This window comes from Cynocephalus volans, chromosome X, assembly GCF_027409185.1.
Source record: "Cynocephalus volans isolate mCynVol1 chromosome X, mCynVol1.pri, whole genome shotgun sequence".
In the NCBI taxonomy this organism is placed as follows: domain Eukaryota; kingdom Metazoa; phylum Chordata; class Mammalia; order Dermoptera; family Cynocephalidae; genus Cynocephalus; species Cynocephalus volans.
The window spans coordinates 120983931-120998910 of record NC_084478.1 but is presented as its reverse complement, the minus strand read 5'-3'; positions in this window follow the sequence as shown (position 1 = coordinate 120998910).

Here is a 14980-nt window from a genome sequence, read left to right as displayed (position 1 = left end):
TGAAAACCGATCAATGCAACATATCAGATTAGTAGAATAAAGGGAGAAACCCACATAATCATCTCAATAGATACGGAAAAGGCATTTGACAAAACCCAACATTCACTGATGATAAAAGAAACACTCAACAAACTAAAGATGGAAGAAAACTTCCTTAACCTAATAAGGACACCTATGAAAAGTCCACAGCTGACATCATACTTAATAATGAAAGACTGAAGTTTTCCCATTAAAATCAGAAACAAAACATGAATGTCTCCTCTCACCACTCCTATTCAACATTGTACTGGAGGTTGTAGCCAGGGCAATTACACCAGAAAAATAAATCATCATATCCAGATTGGAAAGGAAGAAGTAAAACTATCTATTCACAGATGACATAATCCTGTATATAGAAAATCCTAAGAAATCCACTAAAAAATTGTTAGAACAAATAAGCAAGTTCAGCAAGGTTGCAAAATACAAGCTCAAGATCAGCGTATACAAAAACAATTGCATTTCAATACATTAGCAATGAACAATCCGAAAATGAAATTATAAAATCATTTCCATTGACAACAGGATCAAAAAGAATAAAATACTTAAGAATAGCTTTAGCCAAAGTTCAAGAGTTGTACTCTGAAGATCTAAATGTATGGAAAGACATCCCATGTTATGGACTGAAATATTTAATATTAAGATGGTAACACTCCCCCAATTGATTTCTAGATTCCTTACAATATCTATCAAGACTCCACTGGCCTTTTTTGAGGAAATGAACAAGTTGATCCTAAAAGTCATATGGAAATACAAAGGTCCCAGAATAGCCAAAACAATCTTCAAAACGAACTCAGTTGGAAGTCTCAGATGTCCTGATTTCAAAACTTACTACAAAGCAACAGTAATCAAGACTGTGGAACTGGCATAAGGATAGATATATGTCTATCAATGGAATAGAATTGAGAGTCCAAAACCATTCAAAGAAAAAAGAACAATTTCTTCACAAATGGTACTGGGACAACTGGATCTCCACATGCAAAAGAATGAATTCTGACACCAATCTTACATCATGTACAAAATTTAATTCAAAATGGTTCAAAGACCTAGATGTAAGAGCTAAAACTGTAAAACTGTAAAATGGGGGTTAATATTTTTGTGTTTTGACTTCACAAAAATTAAAAACTTTTGTGTGTCAAAGGGCACTATCAAGGAAATGAAAAGTCAACCCACGGAATGGGAGAAAATATTTGTAAATCATAATTTGATGAGGCACTTGTATCTCAAATATGTAATATTTGTATCTCAAATATTACAAGTCAATAATAAAAAGACAACCCAATTAAAAAATGGCAAAATATCTGAATAGACATTTCTCCAAAGAAGACATACAAATTGCCAAAAAGCACACAAATATGTTCAACATCATTAGTCATTAGGGAAATTCTAATCAAAATCACAATAAGATACCATTTCATACCCATCAGCATGGCTATAAAAAAAAGTGGAAAATAACAAGTGTTGGCGAGTGTTTGGAGAAACCGTAACCCTCATACATTGCTGGTGGTAATGTAAATGGTGCAGCCACTGCAGAAAACAGTTTGTTCCTCAAGATGTTAAACACAGAGTTATCATATGACCCAGCAATACCATTCCTAGGTATACACCCAAGAGAAATGAAAACATATGTCTACACAAAAACTTACATACTAATGTTCCTAGCAGCATTATTCATAATAGCCAAAGAGTGGAAGCAACCCAAATGTAGATTAACTGATGCATAAATAACCAAAATGTGATATATCCATATGATGGAATACTATTCAGCTATGAAAAGGAATAAAGTACTGATTCATGCTACAACATGGATGAATCTTAAGAACATTATGGCTAAGCAAAAGCAGCCACATATTGTATGACTCCACTTATATGAAAGGTCCAGAATAAGCAAATCTACAGAGGCAGGAGGTAGATTAGTGGTGACCAGGGACTAGGAGTAGGAGAGAATGGGGAGTGACTATTAACAGGTACAAGGTTTCTTTCTGGGGTGATGAAAAGGTTATGGAATTAGATAGGGGTGATGTTTGCACAATCTATTGAATATATTAAAAACCACTGAATTCCAAATGGTGGATTTTTTAATGTTAATTATATCTCAATGAAAAATGCAATTAGTTGAACTTAACTTGTTCCTGGTTGTCAGAATAAAGCATTAAGAAAGACATTTTGTGAAATCTGGGGAAATCTGAATGTGAACTGGATATTACGTGATATACGGATTAGGAAATTATTATTAATTTTTTTAGGTGTCATAAGATACTTACTGTGTGAAAATAAATTGCATTTATGTAGGATGAATGACCTTATTTTTAGGAGATGTTTGTGGAAGTCTTTAAGAGTCAACAGTGTAGTGATATTTATAACTTACATTGAAATGGTTCAGCAAAAAAGATGGATGGATGGATAGATGGATAGATAAATACATAGATACATAGATAAAATACACATAAAAATTTTAATTATTGCATCTAGGTGGTGATTATATGGATATTCATTGTAAATCACATTTTTCATGTTTGAAATTCAAAGTAAAAGCTTGAAAAAATGCAGAACATTGGGAAACGTATGCTCATTCATCTTGGTGGAATTTAAATTTGGAAGAGGCCTTTACGATTGCAGTTTTGCAGTATATGTTGATATGAAAAGGGGGGCATTCCTTCTGACCCAGCAATTCCCATTCTTGGTATCTACCCTAGAGAAACTCTAGCTCAATTATACAAGGAAGCATAAAGTATGACTTTTACCAAAACACTGTTTTCAATAGCAAAATATTAGAAACAACCTAAATGTTCATTAATAAGGGAATGGTTGCAGAAATTGAGATATATTCATAATACACCACTGTGCAGCACTTTATATGAGTGAACTCGGTGTATACGTACATGACAAGATCTTTGAGAGAATGTGTAGTAAATAAGCAGTTGCAGAATGTTATGTACTGTATAGCATATACAGTATATAAAAAACCCACACACAAAATACCTCTCTGTATAGGTTCCTATACATGTATGTAAATATAGAGGAAAAGGTCTTGAAATATACACGGTAAATGGACGACGCTGAAAACTTGGGTAAGGAATTGAGATTGAGTGTGAGATAACACATATGAGACCAGAAGCCAATAGATGGGACGTAATAAAGAGATAATTCAGCAGAAAGGGGTTCACTGTACATGAGACACAATGAATTATGGTTTAAGTTTCTAATTTAAAAGTTTGGCAACAAACCTACACATGAAGGATTTTTTTAAACAATGTTTTTCTGAATGTAGTATAGTAAGGGCTGGGGTAGTGGGAAGCATGGAAGACTTCACCTGCTTGAGTTTTATTTTTTTTTTGCCCAAGGTCTCCTCTGGTCCCTTCCAATCTGGCTGACACTGAGCCCTTTATTTAGGGACTGGCCTCAGATCATAGCAGCTGGCTTGGGGGCTTGCTTACTAGAGAAAGAAGTTTTTGTTCCACAACCATTCTGGTTCCATGAGCAAAAACTCCATGCACTGATTCTCACAGAGTAGGGCCAGTCTCCAATGGCACCCCTGCCGGGGGAGCTGGTACTATTTTAGAAGTTTCTTGATTTTCCCCTGGACTAAATGTGACTGGGGACACATCAAAATTATTACAACAATTAAACAATATAGCAGTGAATTGGCTGAGAGAGAAAGGGAATATGGGGGTCAAAGAATGGGAGCAAAAGGGAGAGAGGAAAAGAAGAAAGGGGCAGAAGGAGGGAAGGGAAGGGAAGCGGAGGGAAGGAAAGGGGAGAAGATGAATGCAGAAATAGTACGATATACCCGGTCTGTTCATAGGCTGACTCATGAAGTGAAGGGTGCTCCTGCGGGCTCTGGTCATCTTAGCAGTGCCTTCAAGTTTCCTTGGTTGGCTCAGAATTTGCCTCAAGTTTTGCAGGCTGCAGTTTGTTCTGCCCATTTAGGGTTGGCTTCAAGTTGTGAGAAGTGGCTGTGTGTGTGTGACTGTCTGGTCAGCATTGATGGTGATATGGATCCTGATCTGGTCAGGGATTAGTTCGTGCTGTGTGAGGAACAGTTGTGGCCCTGCTCCACTCAGTGTCTTGAGTGGTTTCACAGGCCTGTCGGGGCTACAGACTTTTTGTTAAGGGAGAGGGGTTTTAGATCTAACTCTGTTCAGGTCCGTCAAATTGTTGGAAATGGTATAATGGAAATTGGTTTCAAGTTTTGCCTAACGTAAAGAGTTGCTGTGGGACCCAAAATTAGGGACTGACACACTGTGTTCTAAGTGGACTCTGATCTGGGCATCGGTTGGCTCAGTTTGCAAGGACTGGTACTGGCTATGTGGACCTAATCCTGTCAGTCATTTCCTCATGTTGGAGCAGTGTGCACTGGCCAGATCATGGGTTGTCCAGGGTATGGGGGCAGTAGTGAGTGGCAGGTCAAGTCAACAAATGAAGAGGAGGCATGGCTAAAATCTGCCATATGGTGTGCAGAGACTGGTAAGTACTTAGAGGGCTGCCTCATGAAAAGCTCAGGTGAGGCGCTCAGAGATTGCCTCAATGCAAAAAGTACAACTTAGTAACAAAAATAAGTAACCTGATTGAAAAATAGGCAAAGGAGCTGGATAGGCATTTCTCAAAGAAAGATGTACAAATGGCCAACAGGTACATGAAAAAAATGCTCAATATCACTCAGCATCAGGGAGATGCAAATCAAAACTCCATTGAGATATTCATTTCACCACAATTAGACTGGCCATTATCATAAAGACAGAGAACAAATGCAGGTGAGGATGCGGAGAAAGGGGAACCTTCCTACACTGTTGGTGGGACTGTGAATTGGTGCAGCCATTATGGAAAACAGTATGCAGCTTCCTCAAACAACTACAGATAGAACTGCCATATGATCCAGCAATCCCACTCCTGGGGATATATCCAAAGGAATGGAAATCATCATGTCGAAGGGACACCTGCACTCCCATGTTCATCGCAGCTCTATTTACAGTAGCCAAGATATAGAACCAACCTAAATGTCCATTGTCAGATGACTGGATAAGGAATATTTACATAATGGAATATTACTCTGTCGTAGGAAAGAATGAAATTCTGCCATTTGCAGCAATGTTGATGAACTTAGAGAAAATTACATTAAGTGAAATAAGCCAGGCACAGAAAGAGAAATACTGCATGTCCTCAATCATGAGTGGGAGCTAAAAAAATAAACAAATAAAAAAAGAAAGATATAATAATCACAATAATTTTTTGAACTTTCAAAAGAAGAGAACAGAACTGCGGCCCACAGAGGTGGGAGAAGAGGAGAGAGAGGAGTTAGCAAGAAATAGGTGAAGGGCCACAAAAAGTGATTACATTGTGTAATGTTGAATATACTAATTTTCCTTATTTGAGCATCACATTTTGCACATGGGTATTGATATTCAACATTGTACCACACAGATATGTACAATCAATTATGTTTCAATAAAAAAAATTTTTAAAGGCAAAGAGTACATATAAATACAGGGAGTAGTGGTGTGATCCGTGGTTGGTGCACAATGTGTTCCAAGTGTTGAAGTCCTCCCTGGCTTAGAAAAGGTCTGCCTACTGGTACGTGCATCTAGGTACTGAGCCCTAGAGAGCTGTACAATGTTTGCTGCAGTGGTTATAGGACAGAATGATATTCAAAATATTTAACAATATATTCTGTATGGGCACTGGCCAATCGGTACAAACACTGGAATAGGATGCTAGGGCAGGCCTTATGCCTTCAGTTGTTAGATTACGAAGAGGTTCAAGGATCCTTGGGAGGGTCTAGGGTTGGTGGGATGATGGTGGATGGGGGTTGGGGGGCTGTAGAGGGAGGGTTCAGGGCAGTGGCTCTTTGTCAACAAGTATGGAAGTATTTCAATATTTTAATACCTGATGTGGCCATACCAGTGTATTATGGATGAATATTGTTCCTGGCTATAGGATTACTATTCTAGGTAAGAACTGGCTGATGGTGTGAGGAATTTTGGATAGTAGCAGATGGCTGGCTCACAGCATGTGGAGAAACAAAGAGGTCAGAACCAAATTAGGGCCTTTGGAAGCCCTAATCACTGAAAAGATTTTGGTGCCACCCTCCTCTCTATAATTCAAAGGGAAACAATTCTAAACCATATGACAGATACAAAAATCCAAAAAAGCTCTGATTTTTCTTATCATGACTACTTCAGCTTTTTCAATATCAAACTTCAAACCCTTTACAAAATTATTTAGTTAGTACCCCTGCAATGCTCCACTCTAAGCACATGCTCATCTGGCCTGCGGATAATGCAGTACTGATTAAGGGCACTGGAGAGTGATTTCACTGGGCTTGTGGTGAGACGTAAACCCTGGTCTGGGAGAGGGTTGTCTTTCTATCAGCAAAATGGCAGTATAAGCACTAGTGAAGGTGAGAGCTGGTAAGGCTAGCCTCACAGCAGACTTAGCAATAAAAGAGTCTCTGGTCTGGTTGTCCTGTGGGAAATGGTGGCTGGTGTAAGGATTGACCTCGTGATATGCACATTGGTAGCATGGTAACAGATCGGGTATAGCCTGCTTCCTTGCATTGGAAAGTTCAGTGAGTGCTTCAATCTGAGCAAGTGTTGCCTCACCGAGTAAACATGGACATGGAGGCAAGTGTCAAAGTAGGACATGGAGGTCAGTGTCAAGGTAGGACATGGAGGCCAGTGTCAGGGCTGCACCATTGCAAGATACACTCTGGTGAAGAGGAGGCTTGTCTCAGTGTATATCACAGGTAAGGTGTGATTTCAAAAAGAAAGCTCCTGCTCCATACACAGTTAGGATATGGCTTCTCATGAGAGCAAGGGCTGCCTGGTGGTGTCCGCAGCATGGGTGAGTGCCAGGAGCGCTGCCTTGGGGAATGCTCTGTGATGGTATAGATTATGGTCTGAGAAGGTGCTTTCTGGGCTCATCCTGTTCGGTGGACAAGGGCCGTGAAAGGCTGTGTCAAGAAAAGAGGAAAGGGCTCTGGGCTGGATGGGAGCTTCCCAGTGTCGTATGACACACAGTCATGAGGGTTCTAGGTGGGATAAAAGCCACTTCACTGTATGTATGTAGCCTAGCCTGACCATCTCAGTCTTGGCTAGATCCTGCCTAATGGTATACATTGTGTTGAAAGTGCCTGAGCCTGGAATAGACCTTCGAGTAAATTATAGCCAGACAATTACAGCACATAGGGAACTAGTATTCTAGAAGGGTTGCCCATTGTTGACTACTCAATGGCTTAACCTTTCTATCATTCAATGTCTGTACAAAGAAATAGAAAAAACTTGACAGTTCCGAATCTGTTCCTGGAATCATGAGCTTATATAGACTTGTATCCTGGAAGACATTGAGCCTTCAATTCCCCCATCTGCACTGGCAGACACTGGTAACTTGCTGACAAAGAACACTGGGAACCTCAAGGTTTAGAACTTGCTGTGGCCCCAACTCTCTCACCTACTCCTAAGCCAGTGATGGAAACTCATTTCCTCAGTCAGGTGTGGTTCACTCCATCAAGTATACCTGGAACCTACACCTCTCTATATTCTAATCTCAGTTCCCTCCTGGAAAAAAATATATTAGAAGGGCCTGCTTCAAATATCCTTCACCTCAGTTGCCCAGGAGATATGTTCCTGAATATGTCATATATCTCAGGAGAACACATGTGAAACTAATACAAGTGTGCATATGAGATACCTGTGCTGTACATCTATCAAAAGTTCCATAGTAAAAGCCACCACTGTTTGTTTATAGCTTAATAGTATATATAATATGGTTTCTTATTTAATAATAGTATGAAATATACTACAATATGCTTATCCTTTATGCTTTTCTGACAGGGATAAAGGGGTGTGCCAGTTGTAATTAAGACCTTTCTTCCACGAATGAAGCCAAAACTTTTATAAAATCTTCCACTTCCATTGCCTCTGCATCAGCTTAAAACTTTGTAAAATTGTGACTTATGTAAAAGTGTCAAGGGACGAAACATGCTTATTATAGTGTATTGGTTAGAATATTGGGTTCTAAGGTTGGAGAACCTTGCTTAAAATCCTGTCTTTATCACTCAGTAGCTGTATGACCCAAGAAAACTTACTCACTACTCCGAGCCTCAGCTTCATCACTTATAAACTAGAGAAGGAAGTAGTGGCACCTACCCCATGGGAATCATTGTGAAAATTAAATGAAGGTGTGAGATAACGTGCATAAGATGCTTAAGACAGTGTCCTACACATAGTAAGCACTCAATAAATGTTAGCTGCCAATATTATTAACGCTACAAGGTAGAGGGACTAAAAAGCAAATCGTGACTATTACTCTGTATTATCCATGACAAAGAAAACTCAGTTCTTTTAAACCACACAGCTACATAAAACAATTGCCGGGGACCCTCTGGTTAGCATTCCAGTGTTTGTCCTACATGACTCATTCTCATGTGTTGCTGACCTATAGGTTGTTCATGACGTCTGATGTCTGCCTGCTCCTTCAATTCTTGCTCATTCTAACTTAATTTCCCCTCCTCAGCAATTTCTGGAGATGGTGGGAGAAGCTGAGAGGGAGGCTGGGGGTACATAACTGTGGTTTCTGAATTAGGCAGCATAGGAGCTAGTTTCAGGCAGATCCAGGGGTAGATGGGAGCTGTTGCTCCCAAAGTCCTCCTCACAGGCAAGTGGAAGCATTGTCTCCAGCCATGGGCCTGCTTGTCTCCCAGGCTACACAGTTTCTGATTTTACAAACATGTTAGAGGTGCTAAGAGTTACTGGATTCACCATCCGTGTGTTTTTGGAGGGCCAACCATTGCCTGGACCTGGAGAGCTCCATTTTAGGGCCAATTTGAGATTTGGTCCCTAAAGAGGGTATCGTGTCCTCTCTAGTATGTATAATGGCTCTAGCGACAGACTGAGAAATACCTGTAGGGAAAGTGAAAGTAAATGGTCAGTCTCCCTTGATGGGTTCGGAATCTTGCCGAGCATTTGATGTAAAAACTGTGCACACATGCCCAGGTGTTCCTTGGTTATTGTCTGTAATTGCACATGTGCACCCAAGGTGTTCCTGGGTTGTCTGACTTGCACCCAGGTGTCCTGAGTTATTGGACTTAAGTACAAAGAATGAGTGGCTCTGATCCACAGTGCCCACCCGCCCCCAGGATGCCCTGGCAGGGTGGGGGGTCATGGGGAGGCTGCCACTGCTGCTGGAGGCTGTTGCTGCAGGCTATTGCCAGGGCCCCCTGGGATGCTCCAGCAGGCCACCGCCACTGCTGCTGGATCTACTGTAAGCTGCTGCTGCTAAGGAAGCTGGGGACTAAGCTCGTATTGGAATGAACCTGTCAACTCTGCCAATGGCTCCTGGGATCTTTTCCCAATCACCTAGCTTGCAACCTGAATGTGAGGGGTCTGGTGACCCAGCCAGCACATGAGGGGTCTGTAACCAGGCCTGGCACGTGAGGGGTCTGTGACCCAGTCAGTATGACATGTTTGAAGGGTCTGAGCCCTAGCCCAACAATGCCTAATCATTTAACTGTGAATCATCACCGTCCATTGCTGTCTTTAGTAGTTTTCCTTCCTGCAGGCAGTTAAAATTGCTTATGCACACACACACACATGCACACACAGTAACACACGCATTTTCCATAAGGCCCTCTGATGTCACACTAAGCAGAGATTATTAGTATGGAAAGGGAAATCCAAGTTATCAGAGACTCAGATTGTGGCAGGAACCCAGTGACAGGGGGAGGAAGAATGGAAGCTTATAATAATCATTAGCTCAGGAGAAAATTATCAATACAGTCAGTACGTTAGGCTTGGTCTAGAGCAAAACAAAAAGGAAGAAAATGGGCACAAGATCATTTTTATCGTTTTTAAAAGACAGTCTCTGCGGGGTTTTGGCTCATTGCCTGAACTGTTACAGAAATTAAATTTTTCCAGTAAAGCTAGGGAAAGGCTTCCACTAGACAAAATGAGTTTATCAATAAAATTTCAAAGATTTAAGATTTATATTCAAATGTTTTTCATTCATTCCCATATTCAACATTTATTGTGCATCTACTACAGTGCCAGGCACTCTTCTAGGCCCTGTGGATACAGAGGTGAACAAGCCAAACAAATTCACTGCTCCAATGAAGCACATTTTTTTTCCTCAGTGGGAGTGGAATCCTTTCCCACAATACAAATTCAGACTGTCTTGTCTTGTTCAGAAGGCGACAGCCCACTCTGACCACCCAAACCCACCCCTCTCTCCTGCTCAAGCCCAAGGCCCAAGGCCCAGAATTAAGGTCTAGGTTTCATTTCCTGCAGCAGCTGAGAGTCTTAGGCCACTTGCCACTTTGTCCTCCGAGTTTCTGTTTTACAGCCTCCTCTTCCCCCAACCCCCTACTCCACCACCAGCTTTGCCTTGTGGAGTCTAGACACAGACCCAGGACAAATAAGCCCTTCAATTGAAACCAAGCACTCATTGTCTTGTCTTCATTAGGGACCCTATTATATACTCCCCACACAAGCCCTGACACTGGCTGGTGCCAATCTGCCAATGGAGGCAGAACAATCAGTCTCTAATAGACTCTTGGCTCCCACCAGGAGTTCAGAATGAAGCCCAGCATGGAGGATAAGGCCTTGCTTACTGGCAAAGGGAGAGCGTAGAATAACAGTCAGAGATTGTTGCCAACAGCTCCTTCTGAGCTGAGGGGCTGGGCCTAGAGGTCTGAGGGCCTCAACACAGCTCGGCTCCTAACTCAGGTGCGCTTCATCTTGCTGAGTCACAGGTTGTCAGTGAGGAAAGATTTCAAGTGACAACATTAGGGAGCAAGTCTGATTTACAAACAAGCTTTACACGGCTGGGTGAAATTGCTGATGTTGTTGCTGCTGACTGGATTGTTTTTGGTGTTTAAGGGATCAGAACATGCATTTGTATTTGGGAAAGCAAAATAGCTGCGCTAACTTTATAGCTAGGCTTTTCCCCCAAAAGACCGTGTCAAGCTAGGCGACTATGCAAATTGCCGGGTTGAGGCAATAGCTACGCTAATTGTCTAGTTAGGCAATTCATAACTAAAGCCAAAACATTTCATTATTTTCGTTACACTAAGTTTCTGTTTGTACTATCAGGGCTAGGGCTCAGACCCTTTAAACCCATTGTACAGACTGGGTCACCAGACCCCTCACATGTAGGTCCACAAGCTCTCAGTAATTGGGAAAGATCCCGGGCACTATTGGCAGATGACACGAGCTGAGTCCTCAGCAGCAACAGTAGCAGCAGAAGCAGCAGTGGTGGTGGCCTCTCGGGGCATCTCAGGGGCACTGGCAGCAACAGCCTCCAGCAGCAGTAGCAGTCTCCCTGTGCCCCCGCCCCCCCGAGCATCCTGGGAGTGGGGGGTGCTGTAGATCAGAGCCGCTCCTCCTTTATACTTAAGTCATAACCCAGGACACCTGGGTGCACATGAGCAATTACCTCAGGCAATAACCGAGGAACACCAGGTCACACGTGCATATTTACATCAAATGCTCGGAAAGATTCTGAACATCTGAGGGGCCCTGACCATTTTCCTTCACTTTCCCTATAGACTGCAAAGTCGTTCAGAAGCATTCTCCATTGCTTATGCTGATATCTGTCCCTGTGAGCAGTGAGAGGAATATATTAGGAGGCTGATGGCAAGGAGGATCACAATGTCTCCTTACAGCCCATGCTTGGGGCCCCCTGCTTGGGAAAGAATCCACAGGATAATTCAAGAGAAGGAGAGGCTGGGGAAATTGGAGATTATTATAATCCACTGTTTCTAATTGTACTTCCTGGGAGCTAAGAGATGTGATACACGGATCCCTTGAGATAAAGATTTCCTATATCCTTCAGTTGCTTTGTACTCCTCAAGGAATCCCACTCCTATTGCTCTGAACTCTCGTCTCTATGCTGATGGTATTTCAAATCTCTAGCTCCTCCTCAGTCCTTCCTGCAGAATTCTAGGCCCACATTGAAACTGTCTCCCAGACACCTCAGGGAATAAGTAAAAAATCAGCACTTTCTATACCAAACCTGTCATTCTCCTCTCCCACCTACTAGCAATTCTTCTCCCAAATTTTCTGCTGTTTTAATAGCAAGAAATTATAGAATCATCATTTCTCTTCCTTCCACTCCTATAACTTCTAATCAGTAAGTTCTACTGATCTACTCCTCCATTTCTTTTTTGATTAATGAGTTGAGTTACTTGTTGCTTAAATGATTTGTGGTCCCAGTTTTGATACTGTGTAATAGAAACAATGACCTAGGAGAAGTCTTCCACTGTTGGTAGTATTAAATACCTTTAGATGAAATCTGAGTGGGATTAATCTGTTACTGGTTTGTTCCCCTTCATTTCACTTCCTACCACCACCCATTTAATTACAGGCTTTATTGCCTATTATCTGAATTACTGCAGTAACAACTCTGCTGCCAATTAATTTATCCAACATTCATTCAATACATATTTATTGTGTGTCTACTACATACCAGGCACTGTTCCATGCATGGGAGATATAATGGCAAATAGGACAGAAAAGGTTTCTGCTCTAATGGAGTTTGCATTCTAGTTGTATGTGGGGAGTAAACACTCAAAGAACAAGATAATTTGATAGAGATAAATACTATGAAGAAAATAAAACTGGCTGATGTGTTAGAAAGTGATGACAAGGAAAGGAGGCTATTTTAGGTGGTCAAGAAAAGCCTTTCTGAGGAGGTAACATCTATATGATAATCTAAATGATAAGAAAAAGCCTGCTACATGCAAAGATCTAAGGGAAGAACGTTCCACGAAGAGAGAAGAGCTGGTGTAGAGGCCCTAATTGGCTTGTTAACAAAACAGAAAAGACGGTGAAAATATAGTGAGCAAGAGGGAGCGCGGTGCAAGATGAGGCTGAAGAGACATGCAATGGGTCAGATCCTGTAGGGCCTTGTAAGCCATCGGAAGGAGTTTGGATGTTATTGTAAGTGCAACGAGAAGCTATTAGATGGTTTCAAGCAGATGAGTGACATGATCTGATCTACATTTTTAAAAGCTCGCTCTGGAGGCTCTGTGAAGAATTCATCGTAGGCCCTATAATTAATAATAATAACATAGAAGAGCAAAAGTGAAAGTGGGCAGACCAGTCAGGGGACTCTTGCAGTGGACTATAGGCAATAGATGGTGGTGGCTTAGACAAGGGTGACAGCAGTGGAAAGAGAGTTATGTGGCATATGTGTGTTCTTGGTCAGGGTTATGTGTTACACCCTAGCATGCAGAGAGCTATATATAATATATATGGACTTGTGGCATTAGCCAAGTTCTGCAGCATTAAGGGTTATAAACACTGAAAGAGTGTATATGGGAAAGACAGGGGAATAAAATACTTATAGTATCTAGTACTTACAATAATAAAAAGCGCTCAGCACTTTATTATGTGCCAGTACTATTCTGCATATTTTGCACATATTATGTCATTTTTCCTTACAAAAACCCTATGAACAGGTACTCTGCATCTCCTCATTTTACAGTTATGGAAGCTAAAGCATATAGAGGTTAAGTGACTTGCCCAGGGTCACAAAGGTAGCAAGTTGCTGGGCTGAGATTTGGAATCCCCCACCCCATCTGTACTCTGGTTCTTAACCACTAATCTGTATTGCCTTACACAATATTATATGAAATTTTATACTTTTCTAAGCACTCTAATCTATATATCACTTGTATCCTCACAACAAGTATATGTGGTAAGCTGAGCAAAGACTATGTGGCTATTTTACAGAGGAGTGAACCGTAGCCCAGTGAAGGAAAGTGATTTGTTTAAAGTCATGCACATGTTTGACCATAGGCTTCTTACCCCTCATAGAGTAATCCCTCCCCTACACAGTACCATCCTGTCTACTGCAGGGAAAATGTCAACCATCCACCCAGCAGGTGAGTACAGTTAATGTATGTAAAGCACCCAGCACAGTGTCCACCTGTAAGCACTGAGCAAACGACCCTTGTTGCCTTTCCCAGCCTCAGCTGCCATACAGCTCTCTTTGCTCACCATCAGTCAAGACTCTCTACTGGCCCCCAACTGAGCGAGTCAACCAGCGTGGCCCTTGTTAATAACAAGAGAAGAGGCTACAGAGTGAAACTTAGAGAGGTAAATGAGAAGGCTAGGTTATCTGGGCTTAGTGGCATGGTAATGGCGGAAACAAAAGCTCAGAAGCAGAGTCAAAAAGAGGTGACCAGTGTTGAAAAGTTTCTGCCCACTGGAGCCCCAGACCAGCATTGCCAATACAATTTAGAGTTGCCTATTGCCCCACAGCCTTGCCCAGCCCTAGCCCATGGAAACAGCAGGTAGGATGAAGTGAAATCAGCCATGGAGGCAGTTGTGTAGAATTCTGAGACCACGACTTCATAGAGGAAAATAAGTGTTGCTCATTACAACGGAGCCTTTATAACTGGAGGTGTGTGAGTAGGCATGACTGCTGGCAAAACATAAGGCCCTTACTTAACAAAACAGAGGCAACTTCTGTTGAGTGACTCCAACTTCCCAATTATCTTCCTTTCTCAACTTTCCTATTAGTTCCTTCTCATTATCCTGGGAAAATAAGCATCAGACATTGGGTGCAATCACATCACATACAGAGAGATAGCAAGCTTAGTGAAATCTCTTATTTAAAAGAAAAAGAAACACATAACCATATGCTAAACTATCCACAATCCTTCTCAAATATCAATAGAAATACTGTTGCTTGAAATGCCAGAAAGTATAACTGTTGAAAATAAAAACATAACATAATCCTGGCAACCTGGCAGTATCTGCCTATAACATAGTAGGAAGTGTTAACAGTGTGGTTCTGTCTTTCACTTGTGTCAAACCACCTTAGCACTTTCAAATTGACATCCATGGTAATTTCACATACATTTTGGGCACTCTTCCCATTGCTTGTCCTTGTTGGCCTCTTTCCAGGTACATGTGCCTGATTATAGCTGCAGTGTCTGCCGAGA